This window comes from Pelodiscus sinensis, chromosome 13 (genome assembly GCF_049634645.1).
Source record: "Pelodiscus sinensis isolate JC-2024 chromosome 13, ASM4963464v1, whole genome shotgun sequence".
Lineage (NCBI taxonomy): Eukaryota > Metazoa > Chordata > Testudines > Trionychidae > Pelodiscus > Pelodiscus sinensis.
Window position 1 is genome coordinate 6,085,199 of NC_134723.1, and position 14,845 is coordinate 6,100,043.

The following is a 14,845-nucleotide window of genomic DNA, read 5'->3' on the forward strand; positions in this document are numbered from 1 at the left end:
TTCTGTATTTGCACCCCAACTCATCTGACGAAGTGGGTATTACTCACAAAAGCTCATGATCCTATACCTTTATTAGTCTCTAAGGGCATGTCTATACTAGGAAATTATTTTGAAATAACATATTTCAAAATAATAACTCCCAAAATAACTCTTTCAAAATAGCGTGTCCACACTACAGGGAAGCCTCAAAATTAGTCCGAGGCAGGCTCCCTTAATGTGGATGTGCTACCTCCACTAAGAGCCCCAGGAAGCACTTGGGAGTTATTCTTTGAATGACTCTCGGGAGTAGTTATTTTAAAATAGCAGCAGTGAAGTGTCCACACTACCGCTATTTCAAAATAACTGTTTGGAAATAAGCGTTATTTTTCATGAAAAATATGAGTTATTATTTTGAAATAACCAGCCCCTTATTTCGAAATAACAGGCTTGGTAGTGTGACAGCACCGCTAGTTATTTCGAAATAATGCCCTAGTGTAGACCAGGACCCTGATGCCAAAGGACTAATTGCTGTTTTTAACATTACAGACTAACATGAGCACCTCTCTGAGAGTATGTCTACACTTGTCCCCTAGTTCAAGGAGTATTAGTTAATTTGAGGGAAGGGTTGCACGAGAAGTAACAGTTAATTCGAGGGAAGGGTTTTAAATCGGACTACTGCGTCTACACGTGGCAAGTTAAATAGGGGGACCAGCATTTTAAAATGATGACCAGATGTGAATATGCTAATCAAGCATGGGATATTTAAATCCCGTACTTCATTAGCAACTTCGGGATGCTTCATTTGCCTCCCTAGTCTGAACTAGGGGGCAAGTGTAGACATACTATTCAAGTAAATAATTATTGTAAGTGAGAATAGAAAACCGCCTACTTTGTTCTTCAATAATTAATATATATGATAGATGTTATGAAGACTGCAGGGTGCCCTAAATGCTTTAACCTCAGCAGATAATGTCCCTACCCTCTCTTACAAACACCTAAGCAACATTTTCTGTTTTTGTGGGTTTTGCTGTATATCAACTGCAGCACCATGAGTTCCCCCACGGATTTATTTTCCTTAGTCAAGATCTGAATTCTGTCATCCACTAATGACAACTCTTTTGCTTTGCGCCATCTTTTTTCAATATTTCTTCTCACTTTTCACGCTAGTAATTTGTAAAGCAGCTGCCTGGGTCACCAACTAAATGCATTTTATTATACCTCTAATGATTTTTAAATGGAAAGAATCAGTTTGTGGGAACTCCAATCCTTTCATTATAGAAATAATTAAGCTCTTTTATTTATAAAATGAAAATCTCAGGGGAGGGAGGTTAAACTTATGAAGATTAACAAATATAAAAAAAAAAGAAAAAGAGGATATAAAACAGACCTGCTATTGTATATTAAACACTGATATTTCAGAATAGCATTCTGGGGGTTTGTTCTCTTTCATTCAACAAAAGGAATTCTTCAGAGCTCTCTTTACAAAAATACATACAGTAAATTCTCATCATACTTTTTATATCACTTTTTAGTGTTAAAACATAATATTTACTGCAAACTACAAAGGGAGAATCTGAACACTGCAGCTGTATTCTGAATCTTTACCAAGACTATCCTGTAATTCTCTACAGACAGTATCTACCCACAGAACAGTCTCTCACCCATCAGCCAAGGCTTACCTGGGGTTTAAGTTTCTCTGACTTCAGTTGTGAACATCTCTTTCAGATTTTGCAGCTTGAGGGCTCAATTCTGCAGCGTCTACTCAAGTAAAAATTCAGGATCATATTATTACTTGTCTTGATGTAGCAGCTAGGAGTCATTTACCTCTGTTGCCTTAGAGAATATACAAAAACAGAATATATCCTCCAATACACATGGCTTAATTGTCTATCGTGCTATATAAATGTTGTTTGCAAGTCCTCTGCCATAAAGAACTAGAAACCCAGCTGATCTGGCTAATTGATCATTCAGCCTCTGGTGTCAGATCCACCATAACAGCACCTATGCAATACCCTGTTCCAGCAAAGAAGCATGGCTGAAGCATCCTTTATGGAATTCCAGGGATAGCTGTTGGGTTTTGTTGGCAGCCAGTATAGTTTGCCTCCCTAAGATTACCGTATGTTATAATACAGCTAGGCCAATATAGACCCACAAATTATTCATAATTATCTGTATTACTATAGCACTTGGGGGCATGTCTACACTATGTGGAAGATTGACACTGTCATGGTTAATCTTCCAGGGTTTGATTTAGTGGATCTAATATTGACCTGATAAATCAAACTCAGAGGGCGCTTCCGTTGGTGCCAGTACTCCTGCTTCTCACGAGGAATAAAAGAAGCTGACAGGAGCATTTGCTCCCATTGCCCCCTTTGTGCGGACGGCCCAGAAATGTGATGTAAGATACATTGTCTCCAGCTACATAATTTATGTAGCTGGAATTGTATATTTTACTTCAACCTTCCGAAGTAGTGTAAATCAAGCCTAGGAGCCCAATCATGGATCAGGACAAAAATTCAGTCCCTGTTAGGGGTGTAATGCCACATTTGTTCTACATTTCCGGCTGTGCTCAGCACTTCAGTGATACAGCTAAAATACCGACCAACAGTATTATATGGAAAAATAAACAAACCACTGCCCACAGGGTATTTTTTCATATCTTAAAAAAAAGTCAAGTTTTACACTGTGTACAGTATCTTCCATTCTTCAGGATAGAGCATTGTGAACATCTGTATAATCAGTGAGCATCCATGTACATTCATCTTGCCAGGTTTTACGGACTCATTCATTAAGATTAGTGTGTGTATATTTTCTAGTATTCAGGTAAGCTTTAAATAGTTTCTTCATTATCACTGAAATAAAGGACTGGGAGGTTGATGTTATGCTTGAGCTGATACATTTTCACGAGAATTTGTAAGGGTGAACATGTAACCTTAGCCATAGTACTGAGATCCAATGTGATAAATAGATGTTCACGGGTAGAAGAAAATGGCAGCTTATCACATGAATCTATTTCCACTGTCTCTTCTAATCCTTTCCCATCAAAACTACTACTGGAAATTTATGTCTTTCAAGCAGATGCCTGTGGGTTTTATGTGGTTGATTTAATGAAGGTAGCTAAATAAACTATATCTTCCTTTCCCCAAAATCATTTTATTTGTCTCCAATGTAGAAATTTCTTGTGAATCATCACAGCAAGACACAATCCCCTTTCATCTATCCCAGCAAGAGAACATGTTTGTCTAGCCCCAACCAAATGTACTGCATCATGCTTTAAAGCTGCTACGTTATGGTATATAGAAACTATTTTAGATCATTTTTAGAGGTTACCTCTCTCTTTATAGATAGTTATAGTTATTGTTCATCCTTCTGTGGAATTTGTAGTAGGGAGAAAAGTCTGAACAGGAAGAGAGAGATCAGAAATTTTACTAATTTAAAGTAGAAAACATTATTTAAAAAATATAAATAAAATATGTGAAATAGATACAATAATTGCTGTGAAATGCTATCTAGGCTTAAAGATAACTCACTCACCTGATAATGGATTTCAGTAAAATTATTATATCACAGCACATGAAGCTCCTGCATACTTAGGATGGTAACCTTATGAGAATATTTTCTTACAGCACTCTTGGGGCTTTATTCTTCTTGTCTTGGTTTGATATTCGAAGTGAGGATGACTTATCCAAAAACTTAAACTTACCTTTTAAAAAAAAAGACCAATCCAAGTGGAATACTAGAAAAGATCATCTTTTTCGGATCAGAACAATGGGAAGAGAGTTATCCCAGTATTTAAAAACCGAGTTATTCTAGGTTAGTTCACCCTAATGTCTCATTCAAATAATGACTGTCTTTCTCTCTCATACACACATATCATATTGATATATATTATGTAAATAAAATCACCTCTGTTTAAAATTATGGTCTTGGAGTTTGAACCTAAATTGAGTTTTTGCAGAGATATGAGCTGTAAAATGAGATTAACTATGTAAACACTGACACAATCTAGTCTAGAGCTACAGGAAGTCGTCACCTGTTCAGTTTATTGGACTTTAATTTAGCTGCAACCTTCTTTTGCAGTTCCACACACAAATGGAATAACGAGCCGGAAATCTCTGGAATGGCAGAACAGATCCACTTCTGAAACCATAGCAGGAGGAAAAGGTAAAGGCTTAGGAACACTGGATTATATTAGGTTTAAGAGAATGAAATGTCTTTATCCTGTAGTGTGGAAGCTGGACAGCTAAAAAGGTAAATAATATTCTTTCAGCTTTTTTTTTTAAGTGGGGATAAAATTGAGACTTATTTGATTCAGTTCAGTCTCTGAATTTTTGTACAATTATACACTGTAACCATAGTAGTTTTGTTCAGGAGGGACCTAGAGCAGATTTACTTTGAGTTTTCTGGGACATTTGAATCTCAAAGAAGGGGATGATATTGGGCCATGGTTGAGTCAACAGATACTCAAGTTGGAAATGACAGCAGCTATCATCATCCAGGCAGGGCCAGCTCAAGGGCTTTTGGCACCCACAGTGAACCATGACTTTGGTGCTACCCTCCCACATATACACACATTCCGTACAGAGAAAAATGAGAAGTCTAGAATGAAAATTTGTCTTTATGTATTTGGCATTCAAAATGAACAACGTAAAAAATGAAAAAAAAAACGATTTTATGGTTTTTTTTTCTACTTTTCATTACCTGTATAGGGTAAACTGCACAGTAGCTGACACTTTAAAGTTTTAACCATTCTGAATTCTACACAGTGTTTTTAGTCAGTGCTATAAACAGCTGTATTTGAATTTACAACTGTCTTCCTTCCAAAGGAACTGTTTTTTGAGAAGCTATGAAAATCTTTATTCTTTGATATTAAATTATGTCTGTTTTAAAGTAGTAACACTTTTACACCGGGCCATCGGTTTGTGTAAACATTTAGAACTTTTCTTTTCATGCTTTTGCTTTTTGCAAGTTGTTAACATTAGTAATCGAGTGTTTGAAAATCGGGGCTTTACTATTATTTTAATAGTAATATTCTACAATCAATACACCATCTTAATCTTACAAGCACTTTTGACTCTCCTTTTACAATCCTGTTACATTTTCTTACTAATTTTTTTAAATCCAACAAAAGGAAGTTTTTCTTCATGCAGCACACAGACAACCTGTGGGACTCTTTGCCAGAGGATGTTGTGAAGACCAGGACTTTAACGGGGTTCAAAAAATAACTAGATACATTCATGGAGGTTAGGTCATAGCAACACTTATTAGCCAGGATGGGTAAGAATGGTGTCCCTAGCCTCTGTTTGTCAGGGGCTGGAAATGGATGACAGGGGAGGGATCACTTGATGGTTACCTGTTCTGTTCACTCCCTCTGGGGCATCTGGCCACTGTCAGAAGACAGAATGCTGGGCTAGATGGACCTTTGGTCTGACCTAGTATGGCCGTTCTTATGTTCTAATACAATAAAAAATGTTTGTAGGCCCAGTGTTTTCAGGATCAGTGCTTGTAACACGGCAGAACAGCTGTTGTAGGTCACTGACCGGCCTTCACTAAGCGGTAAGCAACATTGACTCAACTATATCATTGGCCAACACTGAGTTACTAAAAGTGACTGAACTGCCAGATTCTGCCCCCAGGCAGCAAACTAAGGCGTTTGTGAAGCTAGGCTGTGACACATTTTAACTGTACTTACATACACAGCCATGCGCCACAATTTGAAATAAAGAATACAACTCCCCTTCTGACATAGCAACACTGCACTGGTTTGTGAGTACAATATTTTATCCTTTTGTTTAGAAGAGATAACATATTCATATATTTTTAAATAGAGAAAAAAAACACTTTCATCTAATTTGATGCCCCTTAAGCCTGGCACCATAAGGACCATCTTGTTTGCCTATGTGGTCGGAGCAGCCCTGCATTCAGGTGCAAAAAACCTAACTCCTATACAAAGTTCATGGAGATCCCGGACATAACTCACGGAGATCCCAGACAGAAGAAAATTTTAACACAATGTTTTGCCTTTCCTATCCCTCCAATACTCAATGGAAGCCCTCCAGACATTCTGTACTATTTTTACAAGACACACTAAGGAAAAATCTGAGTTTTAATACAATCAGACAGTAAGACATTCAAGCGTTTGAAAAGCATTGTCACTTTAGCCATCAGAATATGTATACAGTTTGCTGTAAATTACATGTATTTACCTGCTAAAATATCTTTTACTAGGATGTGTTCAGCTGTGAAGATAACTGCTAGTTGTATCTTCTATCCCTTGCAGCAAACATGTCTGAATGTGAAATTTTCCTGGTAGCATAACAAGAAACCACAGTGGTTAATGCAATTAAGATGTGTGCTAACAAACACACACATTGGAAGAAACTGATGTAAAAAGACATTCCATTGTGAAAGCAAAACTCAGTAACTGGAAACACAAGTTCATCCGGGGGGGGGGGGGGGGGGGGGGGCGGTGGATGACTAGCCAGGGTATCTTTTTGCATAGTGCATCCTTTTTCTCCCATGCTTTTTTCCTCTCTGTGCTGGTGGGGAGACAGCCTTTTCTAAGTTCTTTGGCATAATGCACACCCCAGAGTGTGTATATAGTATTCACTTTCCCCCAACCAAACTTCAGCTAAAACTGCTTTTTCAAGGGGTATAGTGACCATAAGGAAAAGCTGCTTGGATTTTTTTTTATTCATGCCTTTACGCAATGGGCAAGGCTGATCTGCCCAACAGAGATTAATGTGCAAGTGATCCCTCAAAGCATGCTTCGTGTGCATTGTGGCCAGGCTTCTGAAAATAATTACTGGCAACAATTAAAAGTTTCCTGTAATCAGAATTTCTGAGATGTCACATAAGACTGCCTTTAAAAAAAAAGTCTTGGTCACCTTTTGCATATGAAATCAACTATTTTTCAAAGCTAGAACTCAGTCCAGTAATCCCCATCTATTAGTGTATACGAGGCAAGATGTGCCATGATTTAGTTGCAGAAGCACCTAGTTTGGCATAGCTAGTTCCTGCAACCACTTGTTCAAAAACCCAGTAACATCATCACGTATCTGGTGTAGTGCTTATCATACCGGGAAAGTTTTCTGTGGGAAACAGTATTTCAAGAGGAGTTTTAAAATCCCAAACATCCTATCTATTGCTCTAGCCTCCTCTTTGGAGCTATAGTCAATCTCCCTCAGCCAGAAAATTGGGTGAGTTTCAAAAAATAGTGGCAGCATCTGTTTCCCGCTCGGAAGTATTTCTGAGTAAAGATGTGCTACAGAACTGTAAAATATTTCTGAATTAGAATCCTTCTCATGCCTCCTAATGTTGCTTTAGGCACAGATAAGGCTCTCCTAACCCTATCCATTCAGGGCTGCTTTATATGCCCTTATGAGACCCAGGCTATGTCTAGACTGCAGGCTTCTTTCGAAAGAGGCTCTTTCGAAAGCATCTTTCGAAAGAGCCTCTTTCGAAAGATCGCGTCTAGACTGTAGGCGGATCTTTCGAAAGAGCAATCCGCTTTTTCGAAAGAGAGCACCCAGCGAGTCTGGATGCTCTCTTTCGAGGAAGCCCTATTTATATTGAAGAACACCTTCTTTCGAAAGAGGAACTTTCGAAAGAAGGCGTTCTTCCTCGTGAAACGAGGTTTACCACCATCGAAAGAAAAGCTGCGTTCTTTCAAAATTATTTCGAAAGAACGCGGCTTGAGTCTGGACGCAGGGGAAGTTTTTTCGGGAAAAGGCTACTTTTCCCGAAAAAAACCCTGAGTCTGGACACAGCCCCACTGGCTAAGTCAGGACTGGCATGATTTTCCGCAAATGCTTTTAACAGAAAAGTTTTCCGTTAAAAGCATTTGCGGAAAAGAGTGTCTAGATTGGCACGGACGCTTTTCCGCAAAAGCACTTTTGCGCAAAAGCATCCGTGGCCAATCTAGACGCGCTTTTGCGCAAAAAAGCCCCGATCACCATTTTCGCGATCGGGGCTTTTTTGCGCAAAACAAATCTGAGCTGTCTACACTGGCCCTTTTGCACAAAAGGACTTTTGCCTGAATGGGAGCAGCATAGTTTTTCCGCAAGAAGCACTGATTTCAGACAGTAGGAAGTCAGTGTTCTTGCGGAAATTCAAGTGGCCAGTGTAGACAGCTGGCAAGTTTTTCCGCAAAAGCAGCTGATTTTGCGGAAAAACTTGCCAGTCTAGACACAGCCATTAGGTTTCCCCCGTTTGACACAGAGATTCTTTTAATTGGCCCCTTTTACATGTTCCTCCAGTATCCAATGGCATCCCAGACAGACACTGTGGGGGCAAACTAGGATGTTTTTTCTTGACTCATCTATATTAAAGTATGAGCAGAGTTTAGTGACTGGCTTAACTGTGCCTGGGGCACCTTCATATAAAGGCTCAATGACATTTTTGTTGGCATGTCATTACATTTCAATATTTTCCAGAGTCAATCAAGGGGGAGGCTGTCAAATCCTCTTAAAATCTAGAAAGACTATAATGAGTGGTAATCAATATTTGCTTACTCAAAGGATAATATTCCTCCATTTATTCATCCCCCGCATGGCTTTTGTTGTTGCGGATGCTGTCACAAGTTTTAAAGACTATCTTCAAAGACTGTTTTATCTTTAGTAAAGAAACTCTGCACATCTTGATGGATTTACCCAAGACTCGTCCTTTCTGCCAAGACAGTGTCTATATCTGGCTGTCTTGTGCTTCCCTAATTGAACTTTTAGAGGATAGGTTTGGGGGCATGTTGTGAAACCTGGAGGGCCAGTGGACTGCTTTTAATCTGTCCCTTTCTTTCTCTGTCTAGGAAGTAAAACACTCACCAGCAGAGCTCCCAGGGTTGTTTGAGCAAGCAAGCATTCCCACCATATCTAAATGCAGACCCTAGTAAGCAAAAATATTACTACTGCAAAGTAACTAACAGCCTTTGCCCTGCATGCTTCTCCAAATGACATACTGTTTCCCTTATTTCCTTGAATTTTCAAGATAGTACAGTGAAGAGGAGCACATCTTATCAGAACTAGTCCTGCGGAAAATTCCCACATTTCAAAATTTGTTAAATAGTCAAAATTTGTCACAATGGAAATGACACAACTCTTCAGTGTGGAATCTCAAATTGTTTTGATAACATAAAAGCAGGTATCATACTAAGGAATATCTATATCTACAGATATAACATAAATGAAATGAAACTAGAGTCAATATCCAAATGTTTTGACATTACTGAAATGAAACATGTTGGAACAATTCATTTAGTACATTTCTCAACAAATTTTTTCCCAAAAACAAGATGCTCCCATAAAATGTTTCAATTTCAACAAAACTGCATTGTCCAACAGAAGAAAAAGTCTAATAATTTTTTTTAGATGAACACTACTTGTTCAGTCATTGGTGGCAATGTGTAGTATCCTTCTAGCTACTTAACCAGGCTTTAATTGTATCAGAATGATGTGGGTTACAAAAGGCATCATAAGGTTACGAACTTCTCTGGCCTTTGGAAATTGAGTTTTCTTGGTACAACTGCATCTTCTTCAGGGACTATTATGGGCACAACTATATTGGTTAGGATCACCTGTCTTCACTCTTGGACTCACATAGATATTCCAGCAAAAACTTATACTATAGATCTGGCTAAAATAATAAGGTTGCCTGTGGCCTTAATTTATGAAAACAAAATTTACCCCAGAAGACTTATTAGTGATTTCTTTCTCTATTTTCTTCTATTATAACTGTCACTTTTTAACAGCTTTTTTCATTGGTAAAACTTCTTAAGAAACACGGTAACAGGATTTTGGTGCTCTCTGTCTTTTCTTCACTACCTATTATTTATATATTCATACGAAAATTTATATATTCATATGGAAAATTCATATGGAAAAGACTACAAGAATCAGCAGATTTTCTTTTCCTTCCCGGGCCCCATTTCTGTGATAGTAACTGGAGTCTGATTGTTTCACAGCACACAGTAAAAACTTAAGCACACTGGGACGCTTAGGCTATGTCTAGACTATAAGCCTCTTTCGAAAGAGAGCGTCTAGACTGCAACCACTTCTTTCAAAAAAGCGAGCCACTTTTCCGAAAGACAGTACCCAGGCAGTCTGGATGCTCTCTTTCAAAAAAGCCCCGTTTGCATTCAAGAACACCTTTTTCCAAAGAGCGCTTTCGAAAAAAAGGAGTTCTTCCTCATAAAATGAGGTTTTCTACGGTCAAAAAAACTGCCGCATTCTTTCGATTTCATTTCAAAAGAATGTGGCGGCAGTCTAGATGCAGGGGAAGGTTGGTTTTTAGTTGGGTTTTTTTTTTCTTCGAAAAAGGCCACTTTTTTAGAAAAAAAAAAACCTGTACTGTAGACACACCCTTAGAGCACAGTAAATAATATCAAGAGTCAGAAGGGCCAAGCCACTGCCCTGATCTCTCCATCAGTGAGTGAGTGGAAAGAGTAGAAGGTTTTACTCTTCCAAGCAAATTTGCTAAGAAATCTCGTTGCTGCTGAGAAGTGATTGGAGATAGAAGACAGATAGGCCTGTAAACTGTATGCTTATCTAGTTAACAGGCAGGAGAACTGTTAGGATTAAATTATTATGATTCAAAATTAAACAGCAACAGACTCATAATATAAACATAAACTTATTTTAAGTAACCTGTATTATTTACAGTGTGGTTGTAGCTTGACAGTCTGAGTAACTCTCTCAGACCTCAAGCAGAGTCAAGCTCAAAAGCTTGTCTCTTTTCACGGGCAAATATTACCTCACCTCTCCTCCTTGTCATTTTAAGCCCAATCTCAAGACGCTGCTTGGGCAGAGGAAAAAAACCCCAAAGCGGGGAGCAAAGATAAGAAATATCATTTGTAGTTGTGAGAGATTTCAAATACTGGGACACAGTCTGGTTACACGATGTGTGAAGAATAATTAAACAATAAGTATGCAAATATGATAATATCCCTTGCATAGTATTAAAAGAATGAACTAGAAAGGGCAGCAGTATTATAACTTTCCATTGAAGATCTCAAAGTAGTTTACACCAAAATAATCTCTGCATTTTTAAATAAAGTTCCTTTAAAAATAGCGATTTAAAAGTTACCAAACTTACATGTCTTTTTACAGAGCTAGCACATACCAATATTTATCACCTTTTACAAGCAATTTGCAAAATCAAAATCAAACAGTAAATTAAATTTTCAAATTGTGCTTAACATCACAGTGAAAATGTATTCCACACAGCCAAACATGCTTGTTTATCAGCTTTCTTGTCATGCTACAGACAACAAAAATATGCATTTGGGCAGATTGAAACAAATGAAGTGAGATATCGATTCCTTACATGTCACTTACCTGGTTTTTCTCTGTGTTTGTTTTGTATGTAGCAAGTATCATGTGGAAATGTCTGGAAACAGGAGTTGGATACTTATCGCGATGATAGCAGAGAGAGTTGAACAGAATGAAGCTCATGGAAACCTCGTGTGTTAGTTAACTTAGCTTGTCACAGACAGACAGATAAACAGCAACTCCTAGAAGAGAAATCTGGAAATGTGGATGTAGTAACTCAAACTCTGAATGAGATATATGGGCACAATACGGTATTTGTACTGTGCAGCCTGCAAGCATGCACACATTAGCATAAAGGGAAAAGGTGAGTGTTTTGGAATTCATTATCACTATTTACAAATTAATTTGTTCCTGCATGTCTATTTGCTGATTGGAATTCTGCCAACTTCCATAATTATATAGTGAGCCCTAGTGACTACAAACAGATCCCGATGTGAAGGTGACGTACTGCCTTTGCATTTTGGGGGGGTCTCACTTTTTTTGCCTTACCACCTCCAAGCAAATGAAACACAAAGAGTGTTTGTTTTGAAGTCAGCAGATTCACCAGAATAAATAAAATTCCTTTTTTAATGAAAAAAATCCGCTATAATCAATCCATGAATTTAAAAAAATTGTTTTACAGCATTTGATGCAAGCTTGCATTTAACACATTTCTTTGTATCACCTGGAAAATATCCTGTCTGCTGCCCTGACATGCTTTGGTCACTATTTGTTATACACCATGGCTGTGTCTACACTGTCATGAATTTCCGGAACTGCTTAAAACGGAATACTATTCCGTTTTCAGTTTTTCCAGAAAAGGAGCATCTACATTGGCAGTCTGCTTTTCCGGAAAAGCCCTTTTTCCGGAAAAGCGTCTGTGGCCAATGTTGACGTGCTTTTCCGGAAAAGAGCCCCGATAGCCATTTTCGCGATCGGGGCTTTTTTCCGGAAAAGACTACTGGGCTGTCTACACTGGCCCTTTTCCGGAAGTGTTCCGGAATAAGGACCTATGCCCGAGCGGGAGCAGAATAGTTTTTCCAGAATAGCGGCTGATTTTGTACAGTAGAGCGTCGTTGCTTTTCCGGAAATTCAAGGGCCAGTGTAGCTCACAGCTTATTCCGGAAAAGCGGCTGATTTTCCGGAATAAGTGGCCCAGTGTAGACACAGCCCATGGGATTGCTTACGCATTCCAGAAACCAGTAAAGCTCTCAGATTCACAAGGAGGAAAATATGCTGTATAGCTCAACTCTTCCTATCATCCTACCTGTAGCTTCCCCAAAGGCAGGGAAGTGATAGAACCTGATTGTAAAGATGACATGTTACTATACAAATATAGGATACTGTACAAATGACCTGATAGTTTTTTCTGCATATCTAGCTCCCCATGAAACTTAGATAAGGCAGATATGCTAACCCACATACATACAGCACTATTCAGGGACCACTAGAACAACATCTATACCCACTCTGTCAAGAGTGCTAATAACAAAAATGCCACATGGAAGAAAGTCAGGTGCCTATCACCTCTCTGTATAATTTTAAGCCACAGAGACCTTACAAAAATAATCAGGTTTTGTTTGTTTGTTATTCTTTTCATGCAGGACTTTTGTTGTTATTTCATCTTTAGTCACATACAGCAGAATGAAGCTTCAAGTATTCCTAACATAGAAAATGTAAATACATATTAATAAAACAGTTTAGAATTCTCTGAGTTATGAACTAGGTCCATAAACAATTACTGAAATTTCCTTTAAATAAATAAATGGGGGAGGGGGGCATTAAAAGAGGATTGTACACAGGTGGTAAAAATAAAAAGTAGCCCTCACTAGCCTAAGGCTGCCCAATTTATAAAGCTACTAAAACAATAAGTCATTCTATTGCCACAACGTTTTAATAAGTGGTTTTGCTTATAAATGTCAGTCAGATTAGCATGTGTAGCCTAGTAACAACATTCTGATGAGCAGTGCAATACAGCTTTTAATTTTGGAACCCTAAAAACTCCCAGGATAATCTTTCTAAATTAATTGCAAATCTGGGAAGTTCTTCAGGAAACAAATACTGAGGAAAAAGAGCATTTCTGCAGAACACTGTCATAAAGATTTAATAAAGCACATTCTCCATTCTAATGTATGAGAAAATTGGTTAACAAGACTTGAGCTGCAGGTTTCCACCACAAATGTCTTCTAAATAATACCAGAATTTGAGTGGAATTCATTTAGAAGACAGCTGCACTTTGATATACTGAGCTGATGGAAGCACATGTTCACTGTGTACCTTTTGGATGACAAATATTTTACTGGTTTTCTGTGTATTGTTATTAGAGCAAAATGCATTTTAATACAAGCTTAGTGCATGTTTTCAGACTTCTATTCACTCTCAGAACGAGATCACAACCAATAACAAAAGTGTAAACTGGCACTCACCAAATGTTCTTAAGCCCTTTTGGAGATGGGCCACACCTAGAAGCAAGGAGACATTAAACTAGGAGTGGGCAATAAAAGGGCAGTGATTGACCAGGGTTAGCTCCAGGTGGCCACTGCTGCTATATTTATCTACACCTCTGCAGTATGAATGATCACAGCTCCCATTGGCCGCAAACATCAATCTGTGGCCAATGGGAGTTGCTGTCCCTGTGCGCATGGAGGTGGAGGTAAATACAGTGGTGTGGAGGCCAGCCAGGGGTTAACCCTGGCAGACCAGATCCAGCCCATGGGCTGGTATTTGCCCACCCCTGGATTACACCCATTTAAACCAGGGCTTGGCTTTTCAGGAAGGGCTAAGCTTTGAACATTGGGCCCCTTGAAAGTGTCTCATTTGGGTATCCAAAAACAGTGGCTATTTTTTGAAAAACTTGACTAAAGCGTTCTTTATTGAGGTCCTTCAACAAGTGTAATTTGCTCCCTCCAGCAGCCCGCCAGCGTCTGGTTTTGCTAACCTTACAAGCCTGGTGAGAGTCTCCCCCCAGGCAAGCACTTGCTTGACTGTGGGCCATTAAAAGAGTTACTTATGACTGGTGAGGGCAGTGCAGGGAGCAGGACTGTTTGCACCATCAATTATTGAGAGCTTGATTAAACACGTTAAATCAATCTGTGTCTTGACTAGGCTATCTAACAATATAGGGTCCTCTAGTGCAACCCCCTGCTCAAAGCAGGATCAACCCCAGGTTCTTCTCTTACCCATTCACCATTTCTGCTTTAGTAACCTGTTTCTCTATTGATTGGTCAACTGATTATATGGGGTACATTGTTACTGGTTCTTTGGCAACCAGACAGTCTGCAGAGTGAGTCTCTGCGGTTGCCCTCCTGTGATTCTCCCTAGGCAACAGAACTCCAGGGCTTATTGTTTAATGCTCACTGAGAACTCCAGAATGTGGCTATAGCACCAAACACATAGATGGAGAAATCCACAAAGGGGCACTAGTACCTGGATAGGGAAAGGCCTACCAAAGTGAAGCCCAGCATCTTGTGGTTCGATTCATCTATAACAGGCCGCTTGTTTAAAAAGGAGTTTCCGTTGCTATACATTAACTGCAGTGGTCACCAGTGAACAGATCAAGACCCCAT

General features: G+C 38.9%; 1 long non-coding RNA gene across 1 annotated transcript; it reads right to left on the reverse strand.

The window, feature by feature from the left end:
- Positions 1-1,657: 1,657 nt before the first annotated feature.
- LOC112543767 (uncharacterized) lies at positions 1,658-14,573 on the reverse strand. The gene is made up of 6 exons (XR_003086992.2): positions 14,459-14,573; positions 13,706-13,741; positions 11,307-11,482; positions 6,186-6,285; positions 3,310-3,376; positions 1,658-1,737 (listed from the first exon to the last, which is right to left on the reverse strand). It is a non-coding gene; the product is annotated as an uncharacterized LOC112543767 (long non-coding RNA).
- Positions 14,574-14,845: the final 272 nt, after the last annotated feature.